Source organism: Akebia trifoliata, chromosome 4 (genome assembly GCF_017979445.1).
Source record: "Akebia trifoliata isolate Shusen 1 chromosome 4, ASM1797944v1, whole genome shotgun sequence".
NCBI lineage: Eukaryota > Viridiplantae > Streptophyta > Magnoliopsida > Ranunculales > Lardizabalaceae > Akebia > Akebia trifoliata.
The window spans coordinates 20,462,608-20,485,604 of NC_141378.1; the positions used below are offsets into that span (position 1 = coordinate 20,462,608).

General features: G+C 32.7%; 1 long non-coding RNA gene across 1 annotated transcript; it reads right to left on the reverse strand.

The window, feature by feature from the left end:
* Positions 1-14,599: 14,599 nt before the first annotated feature.
* On the reverse strand, positions 14,600-21,458 carry LOC147404404 (uncharacterized). The gene is made up of 7 exons (XR_015177739.1): positions 21,076-21,458; positions 20,335-20,404; positions 18,552-18,626; positions 18,130-18,167; positions 17,534-17,822; positions 16,816-17,258; positions 14,600-16,654 (listed from the first exon to the last, which is right to left on the reverse strand). It is a non-coding gene; the product is annotated as an uncharacterized LOC147404404 (long non-coding RNA).
* Between the last annotated feature and the right edge of the window lie 1,539 nt (positions 21,459-22,997).

Sequence of the window (22,997 nt, forward strand, 5' to 3'; positions counted from 1 at the left end):
TTCTATGATGAATTTCAGAAAGAAATATTTTGTTCTAATTTCTTTGAGCCTGACTCAAAATCTTCAATATAAAAAGTCAAAATTAAAAGTTAAACCTTTATTGTGCTTGCGGTAATCAAGGATTTCAAACTTTCATAACAAGGGCACTTCCTTTTTCTAAAGAGTACAGTTTCCCCCCTTACACTAGGGGCATTTATTTTCAAATTATGTTCAATTATCCCCAGTGCAATGTTCCTTGTCAAACTAGGGGCATTTTTGTTCTGATGCCTAGTCAATTTCAACCCCAAAGGATAAGGTTAACTTTGAATTAAAGGTTACCCTCTTGATAGTAATTTTGAAAACTCCTCAGATTCAAAGAGAGTAAAAATGTTTACCAGACCTTCATAAAATCTAACTTTTTATTAAAAAAAAAATCAAATGCGAGGTTAATCCCCCGTTTGTTCCCTCAAAAATTAGTTCATTACTCTTTCACCTTAGGCAGGTAGAGTAAGACTCCCAAAAAAATTAGTTCATTACTCTTTCACCCTAGACAGGTAGAATAGAACTCCCAAAAAAATTAGTTTATTACTCTTTCACTCCGAGTAGGTAGAGTAGAACTTCTAAAAAAAATTAGTTCATTACTCTTTCACCCTGGGCAGGTAGAGTAGGACTCCTAAAAAATTAGTTCATTACTCTTTCACTCCAAGTAGGTAGAGTAGAACTTTCAAAAAAAAAAAATTAGTTCATTACTCTTTCACCCTGGGCAGGTAGAGTAGGACTCTCAAAAAGCTTAGTTCATTACTCTTTCACTCCGAGTAGGTAGAGTAGAACTTTCCCAAAAAAAAAATTAGTTCATTACTCTTTCACCCTGGGCAGGTAGAGTAGGACTCCTAAAACATTAGTTCATTACTCTTTCACTCCGAGTAGGTAGAGTAGAACTTCCCAAAAAAATTAGTTCATTACTTTTTCACCCTAGGCAGGTAGAGTAGGACTCTCAAAAAGCTTAGTTCATTACTCTTTCACTCAGAGTAGGTAGAGTAGAACTTTCCCAAAAAAAAAAAAAAATTAGTTCATTACTCTTTCACCCTGGGCAGGTAGAGTAGGACTCCCAAAAAAATTAGTTCATTACTCTTTCACTCCGAGTAGGTAGAGTAGAACTTTCCAAAAAAATTAGTTCATTACTCTTTCACCCTGGGCAGGTAGAGTAAGATTTTCAAAAATTAGTTTATTACTCGTTCACCTAGGATAGGTAGAGGAAGACATTCAAATTTTGCTCAGATTATGCTCACTTTGCTCAGATTATGCTTAGTTTTTTTTTTCTCAGTCTTTGCTCAGTTTCACACAATACATACACTCACACTTGCACTTTTTAGTCAGGGAGAATTCTCTAAAATTCAAGGATTTGACACTGCCAGTGAGAGCTCTGCTCAAGGACCTGACAATTTTTTAGTTCGAGGAGAGCTTTACCCTCAAGGATCCGAACACCCTGACGAATTGCTAAATCAGGCTGCAAAATGAATTGTCACTAGCTTTGGCATTCAGATATCGTACTATCTACCAAAATAGATTTGCTATCTAGTTTGCTTCAACCCTCTGTCAAAGAGGGGCATCTGTAGACACCCCATTTTTGCACTCGCCTGATTAATCAACTCGTCAACCCGATGGCAATGATTCCCAATGATGGATGTGTATTTCATTGCTTTATTTTGTTACCAGATGTGTTTCAGAAATCCGGATGAGGTATCTCGAACTAACAAAGCCTTAGAAACCACGCTACGCTAGGAAAATACGACTCCAGAAACATAGAAATCATCATCTTGCAGACCCAAAAAGAAGTTTTACGATAAAAATCACTAAAAATGACCAAATTACCAAAATACCCCTAACATCAAAAAGACCCTAGAGCCTACGTTACACTTAGGAAATTTTTTTCAAACACATAAAATAATAAATAGAAATCAAATAAATCATTTCACCAATTTTAACAGAATTCGATAAAATTACGAAAATGCCCCTCATAAAGTTCACAACCATTTCACACAAAAAATTTCATAAATGACACAAACTAATATTTCCATTGAATTTCTTACGAAAAATCGATTCTAAAACATCCTAGAACATTAAAACCGACTTAAAACGTGAAAAGTCCTCTCTGGGGGTAAAACGGTAATTTCATAATTTTCATAATTAAAAATTTCAAAATTAATAAATAAAATATTAAATAATTAAAGTGAAACAATAATGAAATTAATTTAAAATTTTGAATTAAAAAAATCGATCAATCGGGCTTTCAAGTAAAATTATTGAGGGTTCGTGAGATATTTCTTTAAGGACCCCTCCATTTGGGGGTCCAAAGAATTAAAGATATAATAGAGGAGGGTTCTCCAAAAAATTAAAGTCAATCAAGCAAGACTAAGGGCAAGGTATTAAAGTCAGTCAAGTGAGACTAAAGTCAAAATTAAAGTCAATTAAGCAAGACTGAAGTCAAGATATTAAAAGTCAATCAATTAAGACTAAAGTCAAAATATTAAAAGTCAATCAAATAAGACCAAAAGTCAAAACCCTAATAGATTTCTAATTAAATAATAACTCTATCTAATAGAGTTCTAACTAAAACACAACTCCACCTAAAACAATTCTAATTAAAACACAATTCTACCTAAAACAATTTTAACTAAAACACAACTCTAATTAAAAGAACTCTAATTAAACACTAACTCTATCAAAATCAATCCCTAAAAAAATCTATAAATAGAGGTGCTCACACCCTATTTTCGTATCAAATCATAAACCCTAAGAGAAATAGGTCTAAAAGCCCCCTAGCCTCCCATAAACCCTAGTTTTGGAGTCCCAACTCTTTACCTAATATCCCTCCTTCGATTTTAGCCTAAAGAACACCTAAAAGCCCTCCAAAAACACTTCAAAATTCATTAACAAACTCGAAGAATTCAGATCCAAGAAAGAAGAGATACCTTGCCTCGGAGATCGGAAATCAAATCCGGAGACAGAATGAAGCAAGAAGTACGGTACAAGGAGCAATTTTTGTTGGATCTGAGGGAACAAAGTCTTTGCTATCGGAAATGTATAACTTCTTATTTTTTATCTTATTATTATCTAGGTTTTTTTAGCAATGTAACCTATTTGGGAAGTTAGTAGAGACCGGCTTTGACCGGGCGGGGTTGGTGCCTAACACCTTCCAACCCCGTAACATGATCCCCGAATTCAGTTTTTTCTGTTCTAGATTAGTTCTTTATCTATTTAGAGTCATTGATCGGTTCCTAGACCGTAATAACTAGGTGGCGACTCCCAAACCTCAAGGGTCAAAAGTGGATCCGCGCACCCCGCTGATCGAGGGTGCTTTCAGCAGGATTGTATGTCGTTTATCAGGTGCATGTTGAAAACCTTAGAATGCTAACATAAATAGAGGAGACCATGCCGAAATTTCGAAATGCCACCTAGTACCTCGAGATCTGACATGGGGATTTGTGTTAGCGTTTGGCGGGGCGCCACAAGAAAGATTTCTAAACATTAGGAATTATTGGAGAATTTGTACTTGTTTTTGGAGTTCATAATAAAAGTCTCAAATATTAAATAAAGTATTTCTTTGCTATTTTTATAGTACTTCTCGTTAGTCTTTATTAACTTTCGATCATTGAAATTATATTTTTTACTAATTAGAAATATATATGACTCTATGAGAAAAAATGGGTAAATTCAATGTCAAGATTTAGTGAATTTTGCTAAATCTAAATAAATTTAATGAATTTTAAAATCAAATATTTTCATTGATAAATCATAAAATAAGGTGAAAATATATTTCTTTTATTGTCTATTCTCTAATAATCTTAAAGGTTTGAAAAAATAATTTTATAGAGTTCGTGTGATTGTAAATAAATAATATTATAATTTCATTTGAGTAGAGAATTAATATGCCCCTCTTAAAAAATATCATAAATGAAATTAGAAGATTAGATATAAAAAAAGATTTATAAGCATTAGAAGTGATTAGAGAATTTATACTTGTATTTAAGTTCGTAGTAAATAGTTTAAATATAAATAAAGATATTTTTTAGTACACTTGTAGGGTTTCTTGTTGGTCTTGATTAATTTTTTATTTTTGAAGTTGTATTTTTAATTATTAGAAAGAGATGACATTATGTGAAAAAATGGGTAGATTCGATGTAAAGGTTTACGGAATTTAGTTAAATCTAAATAAATTTAATAGATTTTAACGTTAAATCTTCTTGGTTGATAAATCATAAAATAAGGTAAGAAGATATTTCTTTCATTAGGCTATTATCTAATAATCTTAAAGGTTTGAATAAGTAACTTCATGGTAATAACTAATAAAGTTTGTGTGATTTTATATAAATATTATTATGACCCCATTTGAATGGAGAACTAATATTGTCCTCCTCAAAAGAATATTATAAATAACGTAGGAAAATTGGGTATGAAGAAAAATCTTAAACATTACGAATGATTAGAGAATTTGTAACTGTGTTTGAGGTTCGTAATAAAAAACTCAAATATAAATAGAGGTACTTCTTTTATACTTTTATAGTATTTCTTTTTGGTCTTGATGAACTTTCGATCCTTAAAATTATATTTTTTATTGATTAAAAAGAGAGATAGCACCACGTGAAAAAATTGGTAAATTAAATGCCAAAGTCTGGTGAATTTATCTAAATCTAAATAAATTTAATAGATTTTGATATTAAAACTTTTTAGTTGATAAATCATGAAATACAGTGAGAAGATATTTCTCTTGTTTAACTATTATTTGATATTCTTAAATATTTGAATAAGTAATTATATGACAATAGCTAATAGAATTTGTATGATTGTAGATAAATAATATTATAGTCCCACTTGAATAAATGAAGTAAAAAATTGAGTTTGAAGAAAGATTCATACATATTATGAGTGATTGGAGAATTTGTACATGTGTTTGAGGATTTTCAATAAAAAACATAAATAAAATTACTTCTTTGATTTTTTTGTAATATTTTTTGTTGATTTTAATTAACTTTCAATCTTTAAAATTATATTTTTCACTTGTTATATAAATAAATGATAATACGTGAAAAAATGGATAAATTTGATGTCAGGGTCTAATGAATTTGGTTAAATCTAAATAAATTTAATGGATTTTGACGTCAAATATTTTTTGTTGATAAATCATGAAATACTGTGAGGCGATATTTATCTTGTTGGACTATTATATAATAATATTAAAGGTTTGAATAAGTAACTTCATGATAATAATTAATAATATTTTGTGTGATTGTATATAAATACTATTATGGCCTTACTTGAATAGAGAAGTAATATGGCTCTTTTAAAAAGAAGATCATAAATAACGTAGGAAAATTGAATATGAAAAAAATTCCTAAACATTACGAATGGTTGGAGAATTTGTAACTGTGTTTGAAATTCTTAGTAAAAAACTTAAATATAAATAGATGTACTTTTTTGATACACTTACAATTCTTCTTTTTTATTTTGATTAACGTTTGCTCATTGAAATTGTATTTTTCACTATTTAAAAAAAGATATGGCACTACATGAAAAAATGGGTAAATTTGGCTAAATCTAAATAAATTCAATAAATTTTAACATCAAATCTTTTTTTAATAAATCATAAAATAATGTGAGAAGATATTTATCTTATTAAGTTATTATCTAATAATCTTAAAGATTTGAATAAGTAATTCCATGATAACTAACTAATAGAGTTTGTGTGATTGTATATAAATAATATTATGACCCCACTTAAATCGAGAATTAATATGGACCCTTTTGAAAAAGAAGATCATAAATGAAGTTGAAAAATCAAGTATAAAAAAATATTCCTAAACATTACGAGTGATTAAAGAATTTGAACTTGTGTTTGAGTTCCTTGTAAATGCTCAAATATAAATAGAGGTACTTCTTTAATACTTTTATAATTTTTTTATATTAATTAACATTCTTTCCTTGAAATAATGTTTTACTGATTAGAGAGAGATATGGCACTATGCAAAAATTAAGTAATTCAATTTAAAGGTCTGATAAATTTCATTAAATTTAAATAAATGTAATTAATTTTGACATCAAATCTTTTTTATTGATAAATCAAACAAGGTGAGTAGATACTTTTATTATTAACTATTATCTAATAATGTTAAATATTTGAATAAGTAATTTCATGATAATAGCTAATAAAATTGTATGATGTGTAGATAAATAATATTATGACGTCACTTTAATAGAGAATTAATATGATCCCCTTGAAAAAAAGATCATAAATGAAATTGAAAAATTAGATATAAAAAAAATTTCTAAACATTATGAGTGATTGGAAAATTTGTACTTATGTTTGGGATTTGTAGTAAAAAGCTCAAATATAAATAGAGGTATTTTTTTATACACTTGTAGTACTTCTAATCTTGATTAACTTTCGATCCTTCAAATTATATTTTTTTAATAATTAAATAGCGAGACGGTTCTACGTGAAAAAATGGCTAAATATGTCAAGGTCTGGTGAATTTGACGAAATCTAAATGAATTTAATTGAATTTTGTGTCAAATCTTCTTGGTTATTCGTCCTTAACATCTTAATTTTTTTTGTCAAGGTCACCTTCAACCGTCACTTAAAATTCTTTAAATTTTAAAAATACTTCCGACTTCTCTTTAACAAAATAAACCCATGTATATCTTGTGAAATCATCTACAAATAATAATATATAGTGAAAGCCCGAATATGAAAATCTATTAAAAGGTCTCATCAAATCACTATGGATAAGCTCTAATGGGGTCTTACACTTAAAATAAGACTTGTCAAAAGGAAAGTGATGTGCTTTACCATATTGACAACCTTCACACACTCCTCTATAACCAATGAAGTCAGTTTGGGCAATCCATTCACCAAAATTTTCAACACCATGACTTTCAATTTATCCATGCTAAAGTGCCTCAATCTAACATGCCAAATTAATGCCCCGTCATTTGAACTCATACTATTAACATAGGATGTAGTCAAAGATAAAATAAATAAATCTTTAACTCTAAATAACGTCCGCCTTCAATTTTAAAATATTTTGATGGAATTTCACATCTTTGGAGTCGAACAAGATATAATGTCTTGAATCCACCACATTTGCAATGAAAAAGAAGTCATTTTTCATGCCCGATACTTGAAAAATATTATTGAAGGTGATGTAATCAACGTCATCGCCTTTGATGGTAACAACTCCTTTTTCAACAAGGTGAACAAAGTTATCCATTGTGATAATAATATCATTACCGTTGTAGTTGCGAAAACTTAAGAACTTAGACTCATCACCAGTGAGATGATGTCCACAACTGGAATCAATGATCCAATCGTTTTCAAAATTAATGATGTCAAAGCATCCATTATGTGGCATAAGGATAATGTCTCATATTAAACTTAATACTATACCACTTCTATGAATGGCTCGTAAAGCTGCATATCTTTCGAGACCAAGACCTTTTATCCTGACTTTTACTCGTTGCATATCTTAATCCACTACTGTACGAATAACATTTCCTGCTGTCGTTTGAATAGCAAATTGAAGTGGTATTTGTTATGAAATATTTTTCCTACTCCTCCTCACCTTTAGGTTTACCTTCCTTCTCAATTACATTTCCTTCTTTCAATTTTACACGATAATTCTTTCTTATATGCTTAAGTTTACTACATCGGTAACACTTGACACCTTTCCAATTTCCATTCTTCATCATTTTTACGAAATGATTCTTCATCATTATGCTTGAAAAAACACATCATTAGAGTTTCCATTATTTTGGAACCTCTACCTTTATCCTTGCCCTTGTTATAATTTTTTTTGTTTGAAAATAGAACATCTCTATCATGCATTGTAATTGAGCATCTGACTATTTAACGATCCAAAGAATCTTGAGAGGTAAGGAGGTTCTCGAGTTCTACCAATTAATGATGGTTGTACAAGCCACCCTTGAATAGATGTAACATAAGGAATATATTCCATTTTTAACCTATGGCTGATGCGGCATTTCATTTGTGGCTCTGAGATAGGTTCTTTCGAATCAAGAATGGAAATTTTGAACAAAGATTTTTAATCTTCAAGAAAAATTATGAAATAGAGAGTTTGCCTCGGCTAGGGTTAACCAATTCATTTTTCAACAATTGCAATCGAGCCATGTCCTTATTGTCGAACAACCGATCAAAAGTAATCCAAATCTCACAAGCGGATTTGCAGCCCATGATATAATCAAATAAGCCATGAGAGATAGAGCACTTCAAAATTGACTCTACATTTGCATTGGTATTTCGTCATTTCTTCAAATTATCATCATTTTTTGGAGTATCTTAAGGATCTACCGTATTATCTCCATCATCAACCTCACATAAGTCTTCGTCAAAAAGATAGGATTCCATACATGATCTTCATATCTTATAATTGGATGGAGTAAGCAACTTAATACCAAAGCCATTGAATTTTTCACCTATATCTATCTTTAAAAACAATTGATCTTCTTCACCAAGAGAGTCAAGACGATATCAACACCACCCTTGTGGTTATGATATCGTATAGAGAAAGACAGAATCCAAAATTTTGAAACTCTGCTTCTCAAATAGTGTAGAAACACATTAGCCTAAGACTCACAACTAAGAAGAAGAAGAACAATTAAAAAGATGAAAAAGGAAAATACTAATTTAATTTAAAAATAAATTTTACAAGTTGGAAATGAGACCTCCACTTATACAAGATATGAAATTTGAAGTGTTGATGGTATCGTACTCACTTTATCTCTTCTCAAGGGCTATTTCAAGGACTTAGTTGTGAATGAGACTCCCTACATGTATATATAGGTGGTGGAGAAATTTTCTAGTATTTTAGAATGCTTGTTCAAGATGGAAAACAAAATTGCATTGGGACTTAAGGTTGGTTGCATGGGAAAATGGAGATAATTGATGATAATGGGGTTCATCAATGAAGGCGGAGATTCTAAAAGAGTACATGGGAAAAATAATAATGGTTACATGGGAAATGCAAATGTGATGAGGTAGAGAAGAGAGAGAAAGTGACATGTGTCAACACAATGTGAAATGGGGTCCATACAAAATTACATAAATACCCTCACTACAACCCTCAAAATAAAATAAAACTTCTAGAAAATTAACTTTGAAATTTAACAGATCCTTTAAGTTGTTTTTTTTTCACTGATTAGATAGACAAATGGCACTACGTGAAAAAATGGGTAAATTCAATGCCAAGGTCAGGTGAATTTGACTAAATCTAAATAAATCTAATGGATTTTAGCATCAAACTTATCACATTTTTCACATTGTGTGATTATTGTTCTCTTCATGCATGAACTAAAATTCATGGATTCTAAGTTATTCGAGGTAGTTCATGGATTTTAAGTTATTCGAGGTAGCAACTTTGGACAACATCAACTTTCTTGATGGATTTTCAATAATAACAAAGATATCCTTCTACAACAAGTAACCCCCATCAAAGATACAATGTTTCATATCAAAACAAGATTTTGATGTAAGTGGTAGTCACAATTTTTTTCGTAAGGTTTATTTTAATTTTCATGTATTGTGTTGGGTACTTAAGGGTAGTTTAGTAATTTTACTTTCTTTAGTTAAGTCTTTACAATAAAGGTGAGTTGTTGAGAATGAATGGAATTTTTTAGATATTTTGTTTTGTAGGAATACCTCTTGCTAGAGAGAGTTTGGGTTTGGATAACCCTTTATCTAATATTTTATCTCTTTTAAATTTGTGTGGTTTTCTCCGATCTTTCCGTTCGCATCATTTGGTATCAGAGCCAGGTTGAATTCATGATTTCGTTGGGTTCTCATGGAGGCAAAACGAGGACAAGCGAGTAGAGATATTCCTGAAAAAAATCCACAAAGAGATGAAGAAAACGAGGTATTGAAAAAGGCAAGTTGAGTGGTTAACTTGTTGATTGGATCGTTATGGTCTTCGTGAGCAACATAAGGATGCTGATATTTTCGAAGGTGATGAAAACCCTTTCGACAATTGTGCTCTACATGATTAGTAAGAGGATGATGAATTGAAGATCGAATGTTCCAAGTTGGACGTAGTAGAGACCATATAATGAAGGCCAATATACCGGACCTTCATGGGTATTTACATCAGGGTGAGTTTCTTAAATGGGTAAAATTTGTTGAGAAATTCTTTGATTTCAAAGACACTCTAGAATTTTAAAAAGTGAAATTAGTTGCTACCAAATTAAAGGGTTATGCATCAATTTGGGGGATGATGTTTAACATACACAAATTCGACAGGAAAAAAAGATCATTACATATGAAAAAATGAAATCTAAGTTGAGAAAGAAATTTCTACTAATGGATTATGTACAAATTCTATTTCGAAGGTTTCAAAATCTATGCCAAGGAGATAAGAGCATCGATGAATACACTAAAGAATTTTACCAACTTTCTATAAGGTGTAGCTTAAATGAAAACGAAAAACATTTGGTTGCTCATTATGTTAATACACTTCACTTACCAATCCAAGATAAATTAGGATTGCAAAATATTCGAAAGGTATCAAATGTCTATCAATTATCTCTTAAAGTAGAAGCCCAACTAAAACATCAAAAGGGTCGGAAGATTTTGGCAAAAAATAACTCTTACAAGACGTATCAAAGAAGGCCACCAAGTATTTGAGGAAAATGCCCCAATGAACAGTAGAAGTCAAAAGCATCCAACTCTACAACAAAAAGGTTAGTGGTAATATTAGTACACCTTCAAGCCATCCCACACAAAAATTGGATTGGCCATTTAATTATTTTAAATGTAAGGGAAGTCTACTATATAGATCGAATGAGTATCCAAAGTGCTGAAATGAAAACTTAGTCATTTTAAATGAAAAAAGTGATTGGAATGATGAGTGTGAACACGAGATTATTCATTTTTTGAATATCTCAACCATTTTGGGGGATTTTGGAGTCGTCACCATTCATATTTGCAAAAGGGTGTGAATGGTCACCTGATGTACATTTTTTAGAAAAAATGTTACTTTGACGTTTAGTGACTCTCGTACGAATATGACTCATTTGATCCAAATTTTGATTCTAGGTAAGGGGGCCCATATTAGGGAGTAGAGAAGGTGTTAAGCACCCTACTCCCTCCGCCGTTTGTGGTAACCTCGAATTCGGTCAATTTTTGAAAATAAACTAAAATGAAAATAATCGAAAAAATTCGATGTGTGCCCTCAAGTATGAAGGATTTTTGTTATCGATTTAAACCATTGAAGACACCCTTATTGAAAAAGAGGCCCTTTGATGGTTCAAGCTATTGGTAGTGTGTGCATAGGTGCAGAGAAGGAAAAAAATAGAATAGGGGAAGTTGGAGGGAGACTTTTCTTCCTTTTCTTCAAAGGATGAGTCTTCTTTAACTTTTCTTAACTTGCTTGAGAGAATTGAAAGTGGAGAGATGAGAGTGGAGAGAGTTATATTTTTTTTTAGAAGATTCTTTTATCAAATTTTCATTAGGTGAGAATTGTATTGAGGATTTGGAGGGTAATTTTTAGGGGTAAAATGGAATGGATTAATGAGAATAAGTAAAATGGTTAGGGGTTTGTGAGAAAAGGTATTTGTAAATTGAGAGTGGTAGAAGGGCATTTGTGTAAGGGGGGTTAAATGGATTATTTATAATCCAAATGGGTTGGATCTTTCAACCCATTTGGGTTAAGTGTTATGTGAAATGAAATGAATAGTATTTGATTGAGAGAATGATGGTGTAAGATGATGGTTAATTGATTGAGTGTTTGGTGAGTTAAGGGGAGTGTATTTTAATTGAAAAGAATGGGTTGTGTAAGAGGGTAATTGATTAGGTTTTGGGAAGGTGGTGACATGTGTCAAGATGTGTGAAGATTAGAGGTTTAAATGAGTTAATGGAAGAGAGAGAGTTTTTGATTTGAGAGGAGAGGTGTGAGTTTGGAGTATAAAGCTGGATTTATAGGGAATGATGATGGGAGGTTAGAGGGATGTATGATGATGGTAGATTAGGGAGAGGTATGGGTTTATAGAGAATTATGATGGTAGGTTAAGGGGATGGTGATGGATTGATGTGATTTTTTAGAGAAATGTGATGGGAGTGGATAGTTTGATAATGGAGGTGAGTTGAGGTGGTGACATGTGTCCCACCTTGATGATGTTGGGTGATTGGTTGTGATGTTGGGCTTGAGTTGAAAGTTGAGTAGTGAGTTGAATGATTGGTCTTGGGTAGAGAATTGGGTAGTGGGTTGAATGATTAAGCTTGGGTTGGATAGTTGATGGGCTTAGGTGGTCTTTGGTTCGTGAGCCATGTGGGTAGGGCCTTTGGTAGTGGATTGAGTAATTAGGATGGTGGGGTGAGGAGATTTGGTCCGTGGGCCACGTGGGAAGGGCCTTAGGCCATTTATTGAAAAAGAAATATGAGTTTTTTTAAGGTTTGGGCTTTGGGGCCCATTCCGATTTCGATAGATTTTGGACACTTTGCATCAATGGCCCGGTCAAATTTTAGTGTCTACAATAAGCATATGGATTTTAATAGAGAGCCAATTTATGATGAAATCATAACGTGTTTGAAGAAATTAAGAGATCGGATGAAAGTTAATTCTCAAGGTATTGACCACTCCTCGAGTTCCCGAAGAGGATTGACTATGAACTAGCATCTTACATACACAGTGCACACATGTGGGAAGGTGTACAATGTCACTATAAATGGTGGAAACGTAAAAAATTTGGACTCAAAATAGATTGTGGACAATCTTCACTTGAAGTTGGAGTAGCACCCAAGCCTTACAAAATCTCATGGTTCAAAAAGGGCAATGAGATAAATGTTTCTAACCGGTGCTTGATTTCCTTTACTATTAGAAATTTACATAAAGATGAAATATGGTGTGATATGGTACCCATGGACATAGTAACAAAGTTCGGATTCAGCAATTACTCGGTGAGGGTTCAATTTGGTAAATTCGGAAAAAATCAGGAAAATTTTGGAGAAATTGAAAAAGATTGAAGATGATGGGATTCTAAATAGGAAAAATAATTCACACTTGATAAAATCTGGGGAGATGGAAACGGAAGAGGAAGAGGAACATAATTTGCCACCGTCGCCAGATCACCAGTGTCACTTATGGGGATGGTGGCACAAGCAGAGATTGAGTGTAAATGGGCTTTCTGTTTTGAATGTTCAGCGTGAATTGTGGAGGTAAACAATAAAAAGAAAAGTAAATAGGTTTTTTTTTTTTAGAGAACTTCCATTGACACCCCAACTTTCATTCTCTCTCTCTCTCTTGGGTGCTAAATTTCTTTTTATTGAGCTTAGGATTTTATATGAGTCTAATCATAAATCATAATCGTAAACAAATACTGAAGTTGTTGGATTCTTAGTATTATAATGTTTTGTAAGGTTGAGATTATAATTTGAGACAAACCATTTAATGTTAGAAGGGTGTGTTTTAATCATTACTTGGCGTGTGATAAATAATTTAAGAAATTAGAGTGTAATTAATATGCAATACTCGGGATGACAATATTAATTTATAATTTATGCCGTGTGACATGGTGTGATGTGCTGTAAAAGTGTGGCTGAACAGTCAGAAATAAAAAGTAGTTTTTTAAAATTATAATTTATATAATGATGATGTCACTAATAGGTGGGTTGTGATTGTGTGATTGAAATATTCGACCATATTTTCATTAATCGTTGAATCACCGATTAAACCATTGATTTAATGTTTTAAACAATTAAACACAGAATTAATTGGGAACCCTCTTATTCTGCGATTTTTTCTGAAAATTCGCCAAACTTTGTGACTATGCCCATAGATGGTTATCACTGGTTGGTGGGGAGACCATGGAAATATGATAGAAAATAACACCTATGCATGTTGAAAAGATAGGCCAATGAAAGAGGAATTTGCACCCAAGTCTTCTAAAGAAAAAGGTAGCAATTTTCTCTCACTTGGCGAATTCACGGATGAGAGTTTGGAAAGTAAGGTGGTGTATGTATTGGTGTTTAAAGAAGAGATGAAAAACTACTATGATCCCAAAGAAATTAGAATCCTTAATGAGAGAGTTTGTAGATATTTATCGGAAGAATTACTGAATGAGTTACCACCTATGAGAGACATCCAACGGGCACATTGATCTCAATCCTGGTTCAAGTTTGCTGAATTAAGGCCATTATTGTATGAGCCCAAAATAACATGAAAAATTGCATGCACTACAACAAATATGGAAATTAGGAACAGTTTATAACCGTTCCTAAGCCAGTATGAAACGGTTTGTGGATCCTCTCTAATCGAGGCGTCGTTAATGAGTTTAAACGGCTGAAGGCCGTTGTATATTTCAGGTTTTGGAACGGATTAAAACCGTTCCAACTCCGAAAGAACTAAGAAAAAAAACACCTTAGACATCGATTTAAAATTCGATGTCTATAAGACTGATGTTCTAAGTTTGAGACTTTAGACATCGGTTACAAACCGATACCTAAACTTTTTTGCAAAAATTTAATTAAAATTTTTTTTTTTTTCTACGGACCTATTCACCGCAGTCAAAATAGACACAAATAGAGAACATTGAGGTTCTCTATCACATTCATTTATTAATAAAAATGGTTACAATTAGTCATAATTTACAAAATTACTAAATACTTCACCATCGAAATTGCAAAATGTCACACACTACTACAAACAAACCGCAATTGTCCCTCATTTGGAGATCCACTGCCAACAGGACTGTCATTCCCAAGTACTTCACCATTGGTTAGCAATAGAATTGCTTGTCCCTTACGCCCATAACCAGATCTACTCATTAGGAAACATATGGGATTGGAAATCTTAAGAAAAGAAAGCACGACAACAATGTCAGAAGAAAACCTAAAACACCATGAAATTGCAGTAACTATGAAGCCAATGCCACTTATCAAGATTGGTAAGTATAACTAACAAGACCATTTAATGACAGATGTTTTCCACCATAAAATTAACTTGTATGTTAGAAATCTCCATTATTACCAAAATCACATTAAAATATGAAACAAAACCTCAAGAAATTAAATGACTACTCAAATTTCATGAATAAAAGGACAAGGTAGTTGCTACTTCATACCGAATCTGCAGCAGCTTGTAAATAGAAAATCTTTCTGCATTAAAACCCATCAAAGTGGGTTGCCTTTGAAATAGAAAATCCATCTCCAAGTACATCCTTCTTAGAGTACCCCTTAAAAGAAGACCAACAAAGCTAATCAAAGTGGACAATGGTGTGTTTAACTTTATTCATTAGGTTTAAATATAATATTTAACACACCTCATACAGCTACCACATCTGCACACTTGCATATCTACTCATTTATTAATATTTGACAAGGATTTCTTTTGCTAATGACAAGGGTCCCCACAAACTTACTACTTCAAACCAATATATAGATAAATATAATTAAATCGTAGGGTCCAAACAGCTAAACTTCTCTAGTTTTACAGAGTGGAGTTTTATAATATAACTTTTCTAGGGATACACAATAGGATAAAGACTACATGGGGTTACAAATTCAAGTGTCAACCAAGCCAATAGGTTAAAGACTAAAGAGCTGACCTCAAGTGCAACTCAAACAATATCAAAACATAAAACAAATCAGTCACATTAACATGAACTTAGTTGGACAGTTAAGTTAACAAACATTTTGATTGCCAAAAAACCCATGATACAAAACTTTGTCAAACTCACCCAAACCACAATTGTAAGCCTTGATAACAGTCTAAATGGTTAAACAAGATAAGAGTCAAAACAATGAGGTAACACTTCGGTGAGAATAAGACCGCTCAACCAACTCAGACTCACCACGACGAAATTTTAATCCTTGCTTACAGTTTATAATGGCTTATTCACAATAGGGTCCCATCTTAGGAGGAATTGATGGATCATAGAACATAAGCAAGGATGTTTAGAAGAAAAGTGGTGCTTGATAAGAATAATAATATCGAAGGTTCTCGTGAATAGAGTGGCCCACAAATGACATGGTGCTTAGACCATGTCATTGCACCTTAATGAATGACTTTGACACAGGTTATACAACTTCAGGAAGAAAAAGGATGGGCAAAGAATCTTAAGCAGATAGCTGCATCCACAGCACCATAAACAGACAAATCAAGGGGCTAGATATAGGCTAGAAATGGAAGGAATTGAACGTTAGTCATGACCTGTCGGAAGACAAGAAACATAATCTAATATTTGGTGATTGAGATACCCACTAATGTAAGACATGGGCAGCTGTTGTATCAGACATAAACCAATCATTTTGGCGGCCTGGATATGCATGTTTGTTTATTTAAATGGAAGATTTTAAAAAAATAAAATAAAAGGTGTTTATACAACCCATGGATGACTCTTTCACTCCTATTTTATAACAGAATGAGAATAAACCAGTAAATACACAAAATATAGAAGAACTAGTTTGCATGGAAAAAGGTTTCCCAAACATGAACATCCAAGTTCCAGGAAACAGCATGTCTATGTATAGAAAAAGAAAAAAGAAAGAGAGAAACGCACCATTTTTTTGGTAAAATGGTTGAAACTTTGTTCAGTTAGAGAGGCTTAGAGCACATCAAAACAAAAACCAAGTCCAAGTTTTAGATCGAAGCTTACCTCTGTGTTTAGAGAGAATCTGCAGGAGATCCAAGATGATTTAATCAGAACTAAAACCTTCAATAAAACAACAAAAATGTTCTTAAAAGATCAAACAATATATTAAACCCTACATTGATCGAAATTCCATCTAAGAAATCCAAAATCACTAAAATTCAAATCTAGGGATCGAAGACGTACCAAATGCAAGGATTCAAATCTAGGGTTTTCGACAATCCCAGCCTTAGGTTTCACAGATCTTAGACAAAGAATCGATCCACACTGAGGAACGAAATGGTTTTCGCTAATCTTCGTCAATCCTGAGTTTGTCGAGAAACGACTGGATTTTCGTAGATTTCGAACGACTTTCCCTTTCTCTCATACTCTTTTCGTTTTTCGTTCTTGTAAGAAGGAGAGAATGACCTCTTCAGTTTGGTTCTGGTTAAACCAAGTAGATTAAGATATAAAAACGGTTTCTAACATAAAAAAATGGTTTTAAGCCCTTTTTTATTACAAACGGCCAAAGTCTGTTCCGCCCTCTTGTTCCAAAATAGACATTTTGTTGTAGTGAATATATGCCTGCCTGTGCTTCAAAAGTCTCGTCTAGTAGGATGTTTGCCGTCTTGATGGTATAGTAGACAGACCTGAAATATAAAAAAGAATGTACTTCACAAGAAAGATCCAGAATAAGAATGGTCTATTAATGACACAGTGATACTAGTAGTAGATACACAGGATAAAGGTTGATCTAATAGATGGCTACGATCATCCAACTGAGACTAGCTTCAAAGATCTCATAGGTGGAACAATAGAATTGTGGGTGCCACCCCACTACTTATGCACCACATGTCATTTTCCATTGTTAGACCATGTACTACAAAAGAAAATCAACCTTTGCATATGGTATAAGTCAGCTTACTCTGATTTCCTGGTCTTTGCTTTAAACTGCTCTTGAATGTGTCTGATCAGAACGCCATCTGCACCTAACGGTTTTTCATCTTGCTTCCAGGTGACTAGATTGAGTATGCCTTCCAAACCCAACAGCTTATTCAAGCTGTTTGCCTGCTTGTTCTGTGGAGCAGAAGAATCAGCATCATCTTTATTTCATTCTTCACAATCTGATCATATAGGGTGCCCAGAAATTCTTCAGGTAAATCTTGCCCATTGTCTATTCCTTGGTTATTCCAAATGAAGTCAGCTGTAGTCATCTAACAAGACCAACCCAATGCAAACAGGAAGTCATTATAGAATTCAAACTTACTTATGCATAAGATGTATAACAAATATCTCCAACATTTATACTATGTTGAATTAATTATCTATAATTTCTATTTCATACATATGTTCTTCACTTTTATCTTCCCCAATAGAAAATCAAAAAGAACAGAAAGAAATAACTGTTTTCCAAGATTAGTGACTTTGTTCAATAATACCCAAATCACTTCAGCATTATTCTTAGCCACAAATTGAAGATACGACATCCAAAGATAAAACTAATTAGTAGAATATTCATACCGTGAAAGCCATTCCTCCCAAATCCATGTTAGTGGAACCTAAACAAATCAACAAGCACGTTCAGTCAGTTCCAACTAAGAAAATGTTGCATATATACATGTATGCTAGAGTTTACTTTGGTATATAATAGATAAATATGAGAAATATTTTGGAAAAGAATGGAATAAAATTTCAAAATAGATTTATATTTTTTGTTCCACAGGTTGTGTGCAGTAACCAATCATCCTAATTTTCAAGATGGAAATGAAATCCTAGAACAAAAAGTAGTATATCAAGGGCAGGTTTTAACAAACCGCACCCTGAAAGTCAAATAGAACAAAGGGGGTAAGTCATGGAAATAAGCCACTTGGATTATTGTTTCTAAAACCCAAACCAGCAAACAAAGGGATAGTATTCCATTTGAAAAGAGGGCATGAGATTACCTAATTAGCTTACACTGTTCATTAACTATTGATGAGCTTCCTTCCTTAGGCTTTTGAAAGCTTCCCTCTCAATGCCTATAGGAATTATACTTCATAGATGTCAAATACAACATAAAAAATAAAAATAAAGACAAAAAACAAACAGCTTACTATTTCAGAAATTTGAAAATATATGAAAAAAATAAATGTAACAAAAGCTTCCTTGCAATTCTTTCAAATAATTCACCACCAGTCACACATTCAAGAACCACATAAATGTTGATGAATCCTATCTAGATGTCACATGTACACATTTATTACATTTCATTTACGGAGACAAGTTGACGGCTTTGTTGGATATTATATTCTCAACATAAACATGATCTACTAAAAGAATAAGCTCATATGAATTTGATTAACGTTATGAAAACTGGATTACTAAGTTGAAATATCTAATCATTATATTTGGTTCGAGTACTTAAATAGCATACCATTGTATGGTAGAGGATTGGATGAGCAAATTAGTTGCGCAAGAACAAACTCAAAAATTCAACAGAAACTAATATAAAAAAAACAAATTGAACTACCAAAGATCGTGATCCGTGAATATTTCACAATGGCACCTGTGTTCAACTCAGATCGCACATCTAACACCTAGGATCCTGTTTTAAAACATTTTTGTATAAGAGAATGCTAGAACACCTGTTATAGATTTTCTTATTTCACAAGATTTCGAAGATAATTACAGTTTAAGAGTTTACCATTCATAATTGGAACTATTCTATAAGCTGAAAATGAGAACAAGTGAGATAATGGGAAGGCAGAGCAACCAAACTTTTACAATTATCTTTTGAAACGAAAAGCAATTACAATATACATTGTTAAAATAAAAGCCTCCCTCGTTGGATTCTTTATGTGAACTAACAACTAATATGATTTAGTATGTTTTCAAAGAAATTTTTGTGTTTAAATGTTGTAGACACTTTTAGATACAGCTAAACCAGACTTTTCCATAACTCAAGGTTAGCTTCATGTACCTAAAAGCCCACATAAATGTAAATTGCTTTAATCTTTATAAAATAAAGCAGAGTAAAGAACTTCAAAGCCACTAATAAACCAAAAGAAAAAATATATACACAAACAGACCCAATAAAAGAAAAAACCTAATTCACAAAACCCAAATGCCAAAACTTTAGAAATCATCAGAAGCCAGAACACCCAGATTCAAAAAAATTTATCTCAAAGGAAGTAAGGCAAAAAAAATTAGTTGGGAGTTCAAATCCAGCAATAGGCTTTCGTTGCAGGTCCAAGTGATGGGCCAAGACTGCAAGGGGTCATGAGAGCATTCTTCCTCAATATTTGGTAAAGGGGTTAAGAGACAAGGCATATAGTGATAACTTCATTTGTTTTATTTTTCTACTATCACATAAGTTAAAGGGATGTCAAATTCTTGTGCTGGATTTTGGGTAGGAAAAGTATGTAGTGCTGCAAAAACACCATTAGTGATTGGTGTGTGGAACCATAGGCTTTATGTGGTCCACCCATAATTAAATCTGTACTGCTTGATCAGACCAATATATGATAAAAATGATAGGCTTGTTGTAATAACAAATAAATGAAAGAAAGAATAGCACATTGTATAAGTATAACACACTGCAATTTCATAGGCAAAGAATTCATGATTGAGAAGGATTTTGAAGGCAATTTCTTCATCAATTAACTAATAAAAAGAAACTAAAGTAAGCATATGCATCAGCATACATAGATTACATAAAGTGATCTTTCATTTGCAAATGAGACACACCTTAGTTTTGATAAAACAATGTCCTTGAAAGCATGAACATGCTTGCTTCTGAGTATACATGAGCAGCCCACTGAGACATACAAAATGATATCAAAAAAGCTCAATCAGACAAGATATTGTTGTCATCGTCATCTAAAAGCGGTAACGACTAAGACAATTATGTTCAAGGGAAAAAATCAGATAAATATGCAATTCAATGCTATTCTAATATATTTAAGGTTATTTGGACACAACTCAATGTTACTTTATATTTATATAAGATCAAAGCTATTCAATTTTCCATTTGAAGAAACACTCGTTCAGATTAGTTCTAGTGGATTTGTCTCGTACACCTTGAATCTCTTTAGATCCAATTAACGCACATTTTCATGTTAAATCCATGTTTGATAAATAGAAATCATAATTAGATAAATCATTAATGCACATTTTCATGTTAAATCTATGTTTGGTAAATTTCTATATCTTTTAGAACAAAAACAACTAGAAATGTTTGATTTTTATGCATAAACTACAGAAAATAGAGAATAAAGGGTAGAGTGCTTGAAATTAGGATCATACATCGAAAATCGATAAGAATCCTTCTCAGATCTTGAATTTTTTTAAAAATTATTGGATTCTACTCAGATTTGGCATTTCCCTGCCAATGAACGAGCCTGGAACTTGAAATTCAATAAAAGACATTGAAATTTTAAAAAAAAATCAAAAAGTCTATAAAATATTTTCACAAATAAAGAACCGTACCTTGAAGATTGTTAGAAATCCTCAAATAGAACTTGAAATTTCAAAGACAAAGCAAAACCCTAGAAAATTTTCTCTTCGCACCCATGCATTGAAAGTCTGAGACTGGTCGAGATGAAGATAAAGCTTCGTAGGATTTGAGGATTTGAGAAATCGAAGAAAACTTGATCGAAAAAGAAGATGGAGCTTCATTAGATCTAAGAAACAAAGAAGGAGCTTCGTTAGGGTTTGAGAAGGAAATATCAGATGTGAGAAATTGAAGAACAATATGAAAATCGAAGATAGAACTTCGTTAGAGTAACAGAAACACAGTGAAATCAAAGAACAGTTCATCGAAAACGAAGATTGAGTTTCGTTAGGGTTTCCGTCATTCTCGTACTTGTTCGTATTTGAAATTTGAAAGGCATTTTTGCAAGTTATGAATCTAAAATCTAATATTGAGAAACGGTCCATCACAGAGAAACGGTTCAAACCCGTTTTTCATAAAAAACGGCCATAACCCGTTTCACAACTTTGTTCCAAATTCACTGTTTTCTTGTAGTGATGGGCAAGTGAATGGGCTGTTGAAGAAACGGTTATTAAGAGAAAGCATTAGTCCTAGTGTCATACCAACTTTATTAACTCCTAAGAAGGATGGCTCATGGTGAATGTGTGTAGATGGTCGAGCCATTAACAAAATAACAATCAAATATTGACTTCATATTCCACGGTTAGATGATATGTTGGATATGTTGGCAGATTGAAAAAACTTCACAAAGATTGATATGAGAAGTGGATACCACCAAATACGGATTAAACCGGGGGATGAATAGAATACGACACTTAAAACAATAGAAGGCTTATATGAAAGGTTAATTATGGCATTTGGTTCATCGAATACACCAAGTACTTTGTCTATTCAATGAAAATTTTGTGGTGGTTTACTTCGATGACATCCTCATCCATAGTGCTAATGAGAAAGAACACTTGGAGCACCTAAGTGAGGTTTTAAAAGCTTTATAAATGGAGATGTTTTATGTGAATGTTAAAATGTGTAGTCGATAGCTTTATCTTTTGGACTATAAGTTTACCTTGGAAGGGATCAAGGTATCAGAAAGCAAGGTGTGTGGAAGCTATCGTCAATTAACCAGTTCCTAAGAGTATTAGTGAAGTTTGAAGTTTTCATGGGTTGGCTACATTCTATAGAATGTTCATTCAGAACTTTATTTCCTTAATTTCACCAATAATCGATTGCTTAAAAGAAAGGGTCCTTCCAATGGGCTAAGGAGGTAGAGACAAGCTTCAATTTGGTGAGAGAAGATGTTAAAGGCTCTTATGCTTGCTTACCAGATTTTGATAAAGTATTTGAAGTTAATTGTGATGCTTCACATGTGAAGAGTAGATCCATGTTGAGCCAAGAAGGACATCTTATTGCCTTTTTTGTGAGAAGTTAAATGACACAAGGCAACGGTATTTTCATATGATGTGGAATTTTATGCCATTATTCAAGCATTGAGGCATTGGCAGCATTATTTGGTCCAAAAGGAGTTCATTTTATTCTCCAACCATGAACCTTTGAAACATATCAGTTGCCAAAGCAAGTTGAACCGAAGGCATGGATGAAAAATGATGAGTTTCTTATTTATAAGAGTTCACTTTCGTGATTCGACACAAAATGGAAAATCAAAATAACATCGTAGATGCACTAAATGCTACTTGGCACCTTGGCTTCAGAAGTTGTATGGTTTTATTTCCTTAAAGATATATAAAAGGACGATACCCACTTTGGTCCAACTGTAAAAAAATTGCAAGAATGGGATATATGGTGACTACGTATTGCACGATGCGCTCCTTTTTAAGGGGGTTCAACTATGTGTTCCAGATTGCTTGCTTCGACAAGTTATTATTGGTGATCGCTTTGAGAGCAAAACAATGGCTTTAGTAAC